The sequence below is a fragment of the Schistocerca cancellata genome, chromosome 8 (assembly GCF_023864275.1).
Source record: "Schistocerca cancellata isolate TAMUIC-IGC-003103 chromosome 8, iqSchCanc2.1, whole genome shotgun sequence".
NCBI classification, from domain to species: Eukaryota; Metazoa; Arthropoda; class Insecta; order Orthoptera; family Acrididae; genus Schistocerca; species Schistocerca cancellata.
In genome coordinates, this window is record NC_064633.1 from 291713495 (window position 1) to 291726880 (window position 13386).

The following is a 13386-nucleotide window of genomic DNA, read 5'->3' on the forward strand; positions in this document are numbered from 1 at the left end:
GTTAAAACGAAATATGCGAAGCTGTCTCCAAACCCGAGGGTTAGTTTGAATAGCACCGTGCTTTACTCTTCACAGTCCTATTGGTGGTAGTATAGTATCGCTCTACTCCGAGCTTTTAGCTAATTCACTGAGTCATTTATAAAGAACCTCCGGTCTAACGTGGATTGAACAGCAAATGGCACTGAAATTTAACTTTTTAAAGTGTTCATATCACTAAAAAATCGCAGGAAGCGGTGGATGACAGTGTCTTACGGTTGATCCCTCGATTTTGGATTTGTAGTTTGATACTGATATCTTTTGTTTCCGAAGGAAGTGTTGGAGGCCCTCCGCTGTTCCTACTGTATCTAAACGGTTCAGGAGAGAATTTTACAACGGAAATCCCCATTGCAGCCCTCTCAGATTTGGTGTTAAGATCGCCCAGTGGGTAGCCCGTCAAAAACTGAACGCAGGTCAAGCATGAAAACAGGTGTAACGTGTACTGAACTACGAAAAAAGAAGAAAATGTAAACAGTGGATGGTCCTAGTTCATAAAGTGCAACAACGACTGAATCTGAATAGTCATGGCGTCGTAGTTATTTATTTATGGTGTTGGACTGCAAAGGGAGAGATCCGTGTTCAAATCTCACTCGTGCCCCATACGTTCCTTGCCCGTACGGTCTCATGAACGTGTCTGCTCGCTGTGTTCAGATTTGTGTCTGTGTGGCACTGTAACGTCGGTTTGCAAACGCGAAATTTAACGAAGGGACCTCCAAACGTACGTACCTCCTCCTATTTGTTCTACACAAGTACCACTAGTTATGATTCTTGCGTCCAGTTTTGGAAGTTTTAACTCTTGAATTCCTGTGTTGTAACACAGATCGCACCCATTTACTTGTTGGTTTTTTTTTCATTGCTGCTCGCGTTGGTCGAGATCCAATGACTGTTAACAGAATATGGAATCGGTGGGTTCAATAGGGTAATACGGAACGCCGTGCTGGATCCCAACGGCCTCGTATCACTAGCAGTCGAGATGACAGGCATCTTATCTGCATGGCTGTAACGGATCGTGCTTCCACGTCTCGATCCCTGAGTCAACAGATGGGGACTTTTCCAAGATAACAACTATCTGCCCGAACAGTTGGACGACGTTTGCAGCAGTATGGACTATCAACTCTGAGACCATGGCTGCGGTTACACATAACGCTGCATCACAGAAAGGAGCGCCTGCGATGATGTACTCAACGACGAACCTGGGTGTACGAATGGCAAAACTTCATTTTATCGGATAAATCCAGGTTCTGTTTACAGTATCATGATGGTCGCATCCGTGTTTGGCGACATCGCGGTGAACGCACATTGGAAGCGTGTATTCGTCATCGCCATACTGGCGTATCACCCGGCGTTATGGTATGGGGTGCCATTGGTTATACGCCTCGGTCGCCTCTTGTTCGCGTTGACGGCACTTTGAACAGTGGACGTTACATTTCAGATGCGTTACGACCCGTGGCTCTACCCTTCATTCGATGCCTGCCAAAACCCTACATTTCAGCAGTATAATGCACGACCGCATGTTGCAGATCCTGTACGGGCCTTTCTGGATACAGAAAATGTTCGACTGCGGCCCTGGCCAGTACATTCTCCAGATCTCTCACCAATTGAAAACGTCTGGTCAATCGTAGCCGAGCTACTGGCTTGTCACAATACGCCAGTCACTACTCTTGATGAACTGTGGTATCGTGTTGAAGCTGCATGGGCAGCTGTACCTGTACACGCCATCCAAGCTCTGTTTGACTCAATGCCCAGGCGTATCAAGGCCGTTATTACGGCCAGAGATGGTTCTTCTGGGTACTCAATTCTCAGGATCTGTGCACCCAGATTGCGTGAAAATGTAATCACATGTCAGTTCTAATACTTGCCCAATGAATACCCGTTTATCATCTGCATTTGTTCTTGGTGTAGCAATTGTAGTGGCCAGTGGTGTATTTGATTAGAGGCGGAGTGATGTCTGCAATAGGTTTCATGCTATAGTCCACACTTCAGACGAAAAACATACGACCGTCGTGCAATGCGAACACAATGTCTGCATTCCTGTTTATTCGAACTCCCTGTCAGACGAAACCCGGATACAGAGCAAGGTTACTGTTACATCATTGTGATAAAAAATAAGGCTATTACTGTTTTCTTTTGACGACGGCAATTTGCGTTTATCGGCTAAGAACGAGTTGTGTTGATTTTCACTCCTTTCTGTAACTTTATCTAAAACTACTATAAATAAATTTTAATTATCACTATTTTGACATTGCATCGCATTCTCATGTCATTTTTTCTGGTGGTGTCGGTGCAGACATGGTAACAACTCGGATGTCTGTATATGCTAGTGTAACTGTTAGGTATACTCTGAATAGATAAGAAATGTTAAAATAAATTGGCATCAGCCTTAGAAAAAAATCTTACAAACACACACATACACACACACACACACATTATCGGCTGGTTATAATTAAACTTTCCCTATTTAACACTTTATAATACGGGAACTAACTACAGTACGAGTACCAAACTTGGTAGCAATAACGTCGTGGACATGGGGAAGAGAAATAAAGCATAACCAGTTCAAATGAAAGCATTTTAATTTTCCGCCGGCGCATCATACCATTACGTACCAGTACCATTACTGTGACTCAATAGGGCGCCTATCAGTCTCCAGAAGAGTCTGAAAGTACAGGATTGCATTCTGCACAGCAGAACTAAGCATGTCCGTAGGTATGCTGACTACCTCTCTTGATATGCTGCGCTGCAGATCAACAAATGTGTGAATGTTCCCCTGGTAAAGCCTGACCTTCTGGAAGCCCCACAACCAGAAATCACAGGGAGTGAGATTAGGTGAGTGTGCCGGCCTAGAATTTGGAAACAATCGGCTGATAATTCGATCGTTTCCAAATGTGTTACGAAGAAGCAGGTGAACTTCACGAGCGATGTGCGGTGGGGCCCCATCTTGCACTGGCATGGATGTGTGTGATGTCCTTAGGTCAGTTATGTTTAAGTAGTTCTAAGTTCTAGGGGACTGATGACCATAGATGTTAAGTCCCATAGTGCTCAGAGCCATTTGAACCATTTTTGAACCCATTTTGCATGAAACCTGTTGACTTCAATGAGTCTCTCTCTTGTTTGGCGGGTATGAAATGCAGGCGAAGCATAGCGCAGTAGCGCTGGCCAGTCAGACAGCACGCCTTTGGTCCTTGAGAGCCAATATGTTCAAAGAAGAATGGATCAATCATGAAAGTAGCCGTGAAGTCACACCAGACAGTGACACGTTCAACATACAGAGGAACTTCATACATACTAACTGGTGGTGAAGATCCCCGCACTCGGTAATACTATGTGTTCATCTCATCCATCAGAGAAAAATGAGCTTCGTATTTCCATAGGATGGTACAGGACCAGCCCTCGTCAATTTTACTCCTAGCGAGAAACTGGAAAGCGAAGTCCACACATCGTTGTCCATCCCGTGGTGCAAGTTGCTGTAGGATATAGATCTTGTGCGGACACCATTTGAGAATGGTTCGAAGCACCTTCCATACAGTGGACCACGGCATTTTCAATTTTCGTGACACAGCGCGCACACTACCGATAGGGAATTTCGAGCAACGTTGTTTGCCATAGCAACAGCGATTTCATCAACCACCTGTAGTGTAACAGATCGTCGGCCTCTTCCCGGAGCGACGCCTGTTCTCCAGTTGACTCGAACTTCTTCATCACGCTTTGCACAGTAGGTGGAGAAAGAGGACCCTTCCGTAATCCTTTCAGCCGACGATATTCTCGAAGTACAGCTGCAGCATTACTGTCGTTTTTATAATAGGGCTTTAACAACAATGCCCTGCTCTTTTTGTCCAAGGTCACGTTGACACGTCAACAAGTGCTCTGCGACTGATCAGGTTTGTGACACTATGAATCACGATGACTGATCACGGCACCGTATGCTCTGGACGTTAATGCTGCCAAGTTTGGTACTCGTACGATATTTAATTTCCGTTTTATAACGTGCTAAACAGGAAAAGTTTAATTATAACCACCCGGTATATATATATATATATATGAAAGTCAAGAGGGTTGAGGTCAGGAGAGCGTGGAGGCCATGGAATTGGTCCGCCTCTACCAATCCATCGGTCGTCGAATCTGTTCTTGAGAAGCGTACGAACACTTCGACTGAAATGTGCAGCAGCTCCATCGTGCATTAACCACATGTTGTGTCGTACTTGTAAAGGCACCTGTTCTAGCAGCACCGGTAGAGTATCCCGTATGAAATCATGATAACGTGCTCCATTGAGCGTAGGTGGAAGAACATGGGGCCCAATCAAGACATAACTAACAATGCCTGCCGAAACGTTCACAGAAAATCTGTGTTGATGACGTGATTGCACAATTGCGTGCGGATTCTCGTCAGCCCACACATGTTGAATGTGAAAATTTACAATTTGATCACGTTGGAATGAAACCTCATCCGTAAAGAGAACATTTGCACTGAAATGAGGATTGACACATTGTTGGATGAACCATTCGCAGAAGTGTACCCGTGGAGGCCAATCATCTGCTGATAGTGCCTGCACACGCTGTACATGGTACGGAAACAAATGGTTCTCTCGTAGCACTCTCCATACAGTGACTTGGTCAACGTTACCTTGTACAGCAGCAACTTCTCTGACGCTGACATTAGGGTTATCGTCAACTGCACGAAGAATTGACTCGTCCATTGCAGGTGTCCTCGTCGTTCTAGGTCTTCCCCAGTCGCGAGTCATAGGCTGTTATGTTCCGTGCTCCGTAAGACGCCGATCAATTGCTCCGAACGTCTTCCTGTCGGGACACCTTCGTTCTGGTACCACGCCACGGCTATTGCACCGTGCTAATCCATACATCAAATGGGAATCTACCAACTCCGCATTTGTAACCATTGCACTGAATGCAAAACCACGTTCGTGATGAACACTAACCTGTTGATGCTACGTACTGATGTGCTTGATGCTAGTAGAATAGAGCAATGAGTCGCGTGTCAACACAAACATCGAAGTCAACATTACCTTCCTTCAATTTGGCCAACTGGCGTTGAATCGAGGAAGTACAGTAACACCCTATATATATATATATATATATATATATATATATATATATATATACTCCTGGAAATTGAAATAAGAACACCGTGAATTCATTGTCCCAGGAAGGGGAAACTTTATTGACACATTCCTGGGGTCAGATACATCACATGATCACACTGACAGAACCACAGGCACATAGACACAGGCAACAGAGCATGCACAATGTCGGCACTAGTACAGTGTATATCCACCTTTCGCAGCAATGCAGGCTGCTATTCTCCCATGGAGACGATCGTAGAGATGCTGGATGTAGTCCTGTGGAACGGCTTGCCATGCCATTTCCACCTGGCGCCTCAGTTGGACCAGCGTTCGTGCTGGACGCGCAGACCGCGTGAGACGACGCTTCATCCAGTCCCAAACATGCTCAATGGGGGACAGATCCGGAGATCTTGCTGGCCAGGGTAGTTGACTTACACCTTCTAGAGCACGTTGGGTGGCACGGGATACATGCGGACGTGCATTGTCCTGTTGGAACAGCAAGTTCCCTTGCCGGTCTAGGAATGGTAGAACGATGGGTTCGATGACGGTTTGGATGTACCGTGCACTATTCAGTGTCCCCTCGACGATCACCAGTGGTGTACGGCCAGTGTAGGAGATCGCTCCCCACACCATGATGCCGGGTGTTGGCCCTGTGTGCCTCGGTCATGTGCAGTCCTGATTGTGGCGCTCACCTGCACGGCGCCAAACACGCATACGACCATCATTGGCACCAAGGCAGAAGCGACTCTCATCGCTGAAGACGACACGTCTCCATTCGTCCCTCCATTCACGCCTGTCGCGACACCACTGGAGGCGGGCTGCACGATGTTGGGGCGTGAGCGGAAGACGGCCTAACGGTGTGCGGGACCGTAGCCCAGCTTCATGGAGACGGTTGCGAATGGTCCTCGCCGATACCCCAGGAGCAACAGTGTCCCTAATTTGCTGGGAAGTGGCGGTGCGGTCCCCTACGGCACTGCGTAGGATCCTACGGTCTTGGCGTGCATCCGTGCGTCGCTGCGGTCCGGTCCCAGGTCGACGGGCACGTGCACCTTCCGCCGACCACTGGCGACAACATCGATGTACTGTGGAGACCTCACGCCCCACGTGTTGAGCAATTCGGCGGTACGTCCACCCGGCCTCCCGCATGCCCACTATACGCCCTCGCTCAAAGTCCGTCAACTGCACATACGGTTCACGTCCACGCTGTCGCGGCATGCTACCAGTGTTAAAGACTGCAATGGAGCTCCGTATGCCACGGCAAACTGGCTGACACTGACGGCGGCGGTACACAAATGCTGCGCAGCTAGCGCCATTCGACGGCCAACACCGCGGTTCCTGGTGTGTCCGCTGTGCCGTGCGTGTGATCATTGCTTGTACAGCCCTCTCGCAGTGTCCGGAGCAAGTATGGTGGGTCTGACACACCGGTGTCAATGTGTTCTTTTTTCCATTTCCAGGAGTGTATATATATATATATGAGCGTAGGTGGAAGAACATGGGGCCCAATCAAGACATATCTAACAATGCCTGCGCATATATATATATGTGCCACATATATGGCACATATATATATATATATATATATGTGTGTGCGTGTGTGTGTGTGTGTGTGTGTGTGTGTGTGTGTGTGTGTGTGTGTGTGTGTGTGTGTCTAATGTGTGTAATATATACACCTACATATACGTATGTTTGTTTGAACAGAACAATATTCATGTTAACGGATATGTTACTGTGGAAAAATGGAGTACATAATAATTGTCATACTCAGTACTTGCTTATGCAGGTCCGACATTTTGCGACATTTCAGGTTGCACGTTACAACAGTAATGAAGACGAAATTGTTGTTTTATGAAATTAGTGAATAATAATTTGCAGTTTAAAAGCTGAAATTTCTTTCAAAATGGTTTCGTATATAGCGGGAATATCGCGAGTGCGCTGTTATAAGACCTGTTTACGCGTGTGCTCGCTCTCCTTTCTCAGCGAGTCCACATATATCTGGCAACAGACTCAAGTGAACTTAAGTATTACGTGGGCAGCTGCAGATACTCACGAGTTGAGTATACGAGCACAAGGAGACAGCGAGTTCGTAGATGACATCACATGACTCTGTCGAGTTTACAGGTGAGTATACGGGGGTCATTTTTTATCTCTAACAGGAACGAGTTGGGGTAGATGGAGGAAGACGATTGACTTTCGGGGTGATGTTGCCATGTACTTGAAATTAATTCACACGAAATGAGGTTGGTTATACATTAATCCCTTTCACAGAATACTTGGACTCGTTTGCCTGCTTTCAGGAGAAGCTCGTGGCCCGCAATTTTGATGACAGTGAATTTTCTAGTGACAAGATCCTGCAAGGTATATGGTATCTCCTTCCTGCTACCGTTACTCTAGACAACACAGAGCAATGCTTATCAGTTAAGAGTAAGGGAACGGAAGTTATTAATGTCCTTAAAAGTGAGAACCTTGTTGGCGAACCAGAAACGTCTGCAAAGGGTCCAGGAACAGCAGTTCACAGGCACGCGCGTGCGTGCAGGTCCGCACTCACTCACACACACACACACACACACACACACACACACACACACACACGTACACACACATGCCGGCCGTTGTGGCCGAGTGGTTCTGGGCGCTTCAGTCTGGAGCCGCGCGACCGCTACGGTTGCAGGTTCGAATCCTGCCTCGGGCATGGATGTGCGTGATGTCCTCAGGTTAGTTAGGTTTAAGTACTTCTGAGTTCTAGGAGACTGATGACCTCAGATGTTAAGTTCCATAGTGCTCAGAGCTATTTGAACCATTTTGAACACACACACACACATTCAGAAAACCTATGAACAGCACATTGCGCTACTGCAGCTAGTCACCGGAACGAGTACTTTAGTAAGAGCTTAAGGATGTAGATGGAAGGGTATAGTAAGCGTCGAGGCAAAGTAGTAACGGGCACACTTCATGGGAAAACTGCTCTCATTTTAGGACAGCAACGTCGATGGATACGGATCGAGAAAGAGTGCCTAACTGATCTGGCGTCATTATAGCACCGTTAAAATTTTTCCACTGACAGGTCTCCCACCACTTGGCTCCGGATACCAATTCAACCAGGCATGACTTAAGGAATCACCCCGACTCGTGATCTTGCCCAAGCCAAAGACCAAGTTCCTCACACGGCAAAATGCGTCCACAGAGTGCAAAAGCCGGTGGACGTGCATTGTGTGCTGTGCACACCGCGCTGGACCGTCGAGAATCTTGGTATTCTTCCACCTAACTGCCAATACGGCGCCCTTTCTACCACACCTGGACTTTCGAAGCGGCTTTCTTCCTCCTATTTGCAACATTACAGTTAATGTAATTAAATTGAAATCGATGGCGCACTTAGTGGGACGAAGACAGTGATGGGTGGCAGTTTAATGATGTGTCTATCTGTTCCGGCAATTTAAATTATTACATTTCAGTGGCCGATTAAAGGTTGATACTACAGGGGTAAGCCTTTTGTAACTAATCACTGCTCATGAATGGATTCATTATATATCAACGATTTATTGCTCCAACTGATAATAGCGTACAATTTGTATGCATTCGCTACGTATTTTTAATGCGATGACAGCTGCGTAGTCTCTCGCACAAGTTTGGAAACGTTCTGCTACAAGTAGTTCGAAACGAATTTTCAAATTTATATATATATAAGATATCTACATGTGCGATAAGTTGCAATTAATTCTAAATAATGAAAAGTGTAACGACCTTCACATGAATACTACAAAAATGTCAGACTTCGTTTGTAGCATAAATAACACACATTTCAAGCTTAAGATTAATCTGAATACCTACGGATTACAATTAAAGACTTAAATTGGAACTTCCACAGAAAAATTATGCGATGAAGACGGCCAAAGGCTACGTTTATTGGTTACGCAATTCCAAGATGATACAAATTTAGTAGACTGCCTACACTACATATGTCCAGTCTCTTCTCGAGTACTGCTGCAACATGTGGGATACTTACCCTGTAAGATTGACGGAGAACATCGAAAACTTGAAAGAGGCGTAACTCGTTTTGTATTATCGCGAGGTATGGGGAGAGAGTGTCACGGATATGAAACGCGAGTAGAGATGCCACCCTTGCACGTTTCTTGAGCACGTTAAAAATCTATCAATCAGGAACGTCGACACCATTTCAGTCTCACGGCTGCTCTAGCACTCGAAGGTAGGCCAAAACTCTAATCGGGGTGTCGAAGGGGTTGCCTAAGCCTCAGGTGCTAGAGCAGAGACTAGATGAACTTAGGTCAAATTTTCTGACAGGTACATTTATAACGTGCTCAAGAACGCAGCTTCGGTCGCACCAAGGTTGTTGCCGACCTGGGTGATCTTAAAGAAGTGCTTTGCAATTTTATTCACCCATGTGTCAATGTCGAATGCTCCCATCACGAAGACAGAAACGCACGAAAAGCAGGGATGAAAAATCATAAAAACACCTTGCCGCTTAGGATCACATTCACAATTCGTCGCATAATTATGAACAGGCCTAGTCGTTCCACCCTGTTAGCACAGCAAAAGCTTCTGTCACGATTCACTCGAGACGGATAAGATCACGTTTAGTTGGCTTGCAGCCCTACGATATCCATAGAGTAGGGTTGAAACGCACTGGACTGTCAGCACTAGCCAGATTCGTCAAGAACGTCGTCCTATTGTTCATCCCAATGCGAACTGTTGTTTTCGAGTGCGAAATATGTGTGAATCAACGCCCTAAGGGAGGAGGTGGTTCCAGTCATGTTCTTTGTGCCACCCCGTGAGACATTTTCGTGTCTGTTCTGAGCAGCAGTGTGTCGGCCAAGCGTAAGAAAACCGCGTAATTTCGAGGTTAGTTGGAGTGGTTCTGAGCTCCGGCAAAGAGGCTGAAAAGGAGAGGTGAAATGGGGGTAAGTGGAGGCACGACGACCTTCCCTTCGTGTGACGCGGCCACGGTGGTATTTGGAACATTTGTGGTAAATTTTGATGCCAATGTGACATCATTAACTCACCTTTAAGGTATCATTAACTTGGGGGCTGTTGTCTTTGTTCCGCATCTGTCGACACCTTGCTGTTTGAAGGGTCGCCGAGCCGAAGCATAAAGTCACATAACCCCACGCTTTTACACAATTACAGAGAAAGGCTGTAGGCTCCTTTGAGCCAAATTTCAAACTTATGTGTCGCGATGGGAGATCATTACGGTTTGCAAAATTTGATCCTTTAATTTTATTAGCCACTGTAGTTTCAAAGTGTTTCTATGTCCATCTGCCAAACCCATAACTGTGAACTGCAGAGTAGATATAATTTTTGGGATATAATTTTCGGCCTTTTACAAATGAGTCTAGCCCACCTTGTGCCTCTGAAATGTCATCTTGTCAGCGTAAGCATAGGACTGTCTTACAGGGGGACAAATTTCCTCTAGGAACAGTTTCGACAAACGTGGTCGATTGAAACGCAACAGACCCCATCACCCACACACATATAACCCAACGTAAAAGGAAAAAAAAATTATGAGATATTAAGCAATTTTTAACACTTACAGCTGTTTCCGAATGAAATTTTCACTCTGGAGTGGAGTGTGTGTGGAGCACTTTGCTGCGAAAGGCAAAGGTCCCGAGTTCGAGTCTCGGTCCGGCAGACAGTTTTTATCTGGCAGGAAGTTTCTTACAGCAGTAGTCTTTTCCGTCAAGACAATGAAGTATTCGCACAATTAACAGAAGCGCTGTCAAACTTTTCATTCAGCTCTGCCTATGAAATTGTTTTTTTAATCTTGAAGTCTCTGCATCGACCTCTACACTCTACTATCTACCTTACGGTGTGGGGCAGAGGGTGCTTCTGGTACAACTATCTGATGCCCCCTCCTTGTTACATTCGCGAAAATGGCGTGGGAAGAATGACTGTACGTGAAGCACCATATGAGATCTACTTTAATTGTCTTGATCAATTCACGAGACTGATGTGGGGCGAAATAACATGTTGCCCGGCTGTTCTCGGAACTTACGCCCTCGACATTTCAGAAGTAAACCTCTACGTGGTGCACTCCCTCTCTTGTAGCGTCTGCCATTGGAATTTGTTGAGTTTCTCTGTAGTGCTGTACCGCAGAGTAAATAATCGTGTGATGAACAACAACACTCTTCACTGGAACATCTCTGTCTCTTCTATTAATGCCAGTAGATAAAGGTCTCAGACTCATGAACATTACACAAGAATCAGTAGAATGTTTCTTAAGCCAGTTCCTTCTTGTATGATTCACATTTCCTTAACATTCTCTCAATATATGAGTTACATTTCTTTAAGATTAATGAATCTCAGGCAGGCGTTTTATTTTCGTAGCAATTAATTCATAAAGTAAAGCCACTTTAAGTCAGGGCAGATGATTACTTCTAAGTGTTTTATGGTAGTTACTGTTTCAAAAAAAGGTTCAAATGGCTCTGAGCACTATGGGACTTAACTTCTAAGGTCATCAGTCCCATAGAACTTAGAACTACTTAAACCTAACTAACCTAAGGACATCACACACATCCATGCCCGAGGCAGGATTCGAACCTGCGACCGTAGCGGTCGCGCGGTTCCAGACTGTAGCGCCTAGAACCGCTCGGCCACCCCGACCGGCGTTACTGTTTCCAGTGGTTTGACCCCAATAGTTTAATCGAAGAGTAGTGGCTCTCTTCACTATTTACACAGAGTGCGTTACATTTATTTGGGTTTAATTTTCAACTGGCAGACCCTGCACCAATGTTCTGTCTTCTGCGGTCTCTGTAGCCTTAATATAGACAGCAACATGCAGTGTGGAAATACTTTTTTGGTGCCCGCCAACATAGGGATAAATGATCATTATAATAAAATAAGACAAATCACAGCTCGAAAGGAAAGATTTAATCGTTTATTTTTCTCCGTGCTGTTCGAGGGTGCAGCCGTAGAGAAATAGCTTGAAAGTGGTTCATTGAACTCTCCAGGCACACTACTTGTGATTTGCAGAGTAATCATATAGACGTAGATGCGTCCGTGAGTAGCCTTGCAGAGCCTCCAACGTCATTCACTAGATCATCAATATCATTTCAGAACAAATTTCCGTAGTCAGTTGAAGAGACATTTATATTTCGCTTTACCTGTATCAACAGATTAATCTGTTACCTCCAGAATCTTAACCTTGGTTTAGCACATGTCAATATCGTGTTCAAAGAAGTATAATATTAAGACATGTCCAGAAATGTACATATTGTATGTGATTATTATAAACACAGATCGTACATACAATTTTTGGAAATGTCATGGCAGTTTGCTCCTGTAAAAAAGATACTGAAATCTGTTAAAACAATAGTAAGCTTCTAAAGATGACAGACTGGTCTGTTGAAACCGGTCAAGCGAAATAAAAATTTCTGTGCAACTAGCGACTCAATTTCGCTCTAAAATACGCTGCTGGTCATTACAATTGCTACACCACGAAGATGACGTGCTACAGACGCGAAATTTAACCGACAGGAAGAAGATCCTGTGATATGCACATGATTAGCTTTTCAGAGCATTCACACAAGGTTGGCGCCGGTGGCGACACCTAAAACGTTCGAACACGAGGAAAGTCCAACCGAATTCTCATACACAAACAGCAGTTGACCGGCGTTGCCTGGTGAAACGTTGTTCTGATGCCTCATGTAGGGAGGAGAAATGCATACCATCACGTTTCCGACTTTTATAAAGGTCGGATTGTAGCCTATCGCGATTGAGGTTTATCATATCGCGACATTGCTGCTCGCGTTGGTCGAGATTCAGTGACTGTTAGCAGAATATGGAATCGGTGGGTTCAGGAGGGTAATACGGAACGCCGTGCTGGATCCCAACGGCCTCGTATCACTACCAGTCGAGATGACAGGCATCTTATCCGCATGGCTGTAACGGATTGTGCATCCACGTCTCGATCCCTGAGTCAACAGATGAGGACGTTTGCAAAGACAACAACCATCTGCACGAACAGTTCGACGACATTTGCAGCAGCATGGACTATCAGCTCGGTGACCATGGCTGCGATTACCCTTGACGCTGCATCACAGACAGGAGCGCCTGCGATGGTGTACTCAACGACGAACCTGGGTGCACGAATGGCAAAACGTATTTTTTTCCGATGCATCCAGGTTCTGTTTACAGTATCATGATGGTCGCATCCGTGTTTGGCGACATTGCGGTGAACGCACATTGGAAGCGTGTATTCGTCATCGCCATACTGGCGTATAACCTGGCGTCATGGTATGGCGTGCCATTGGTTACACGTCTCGGT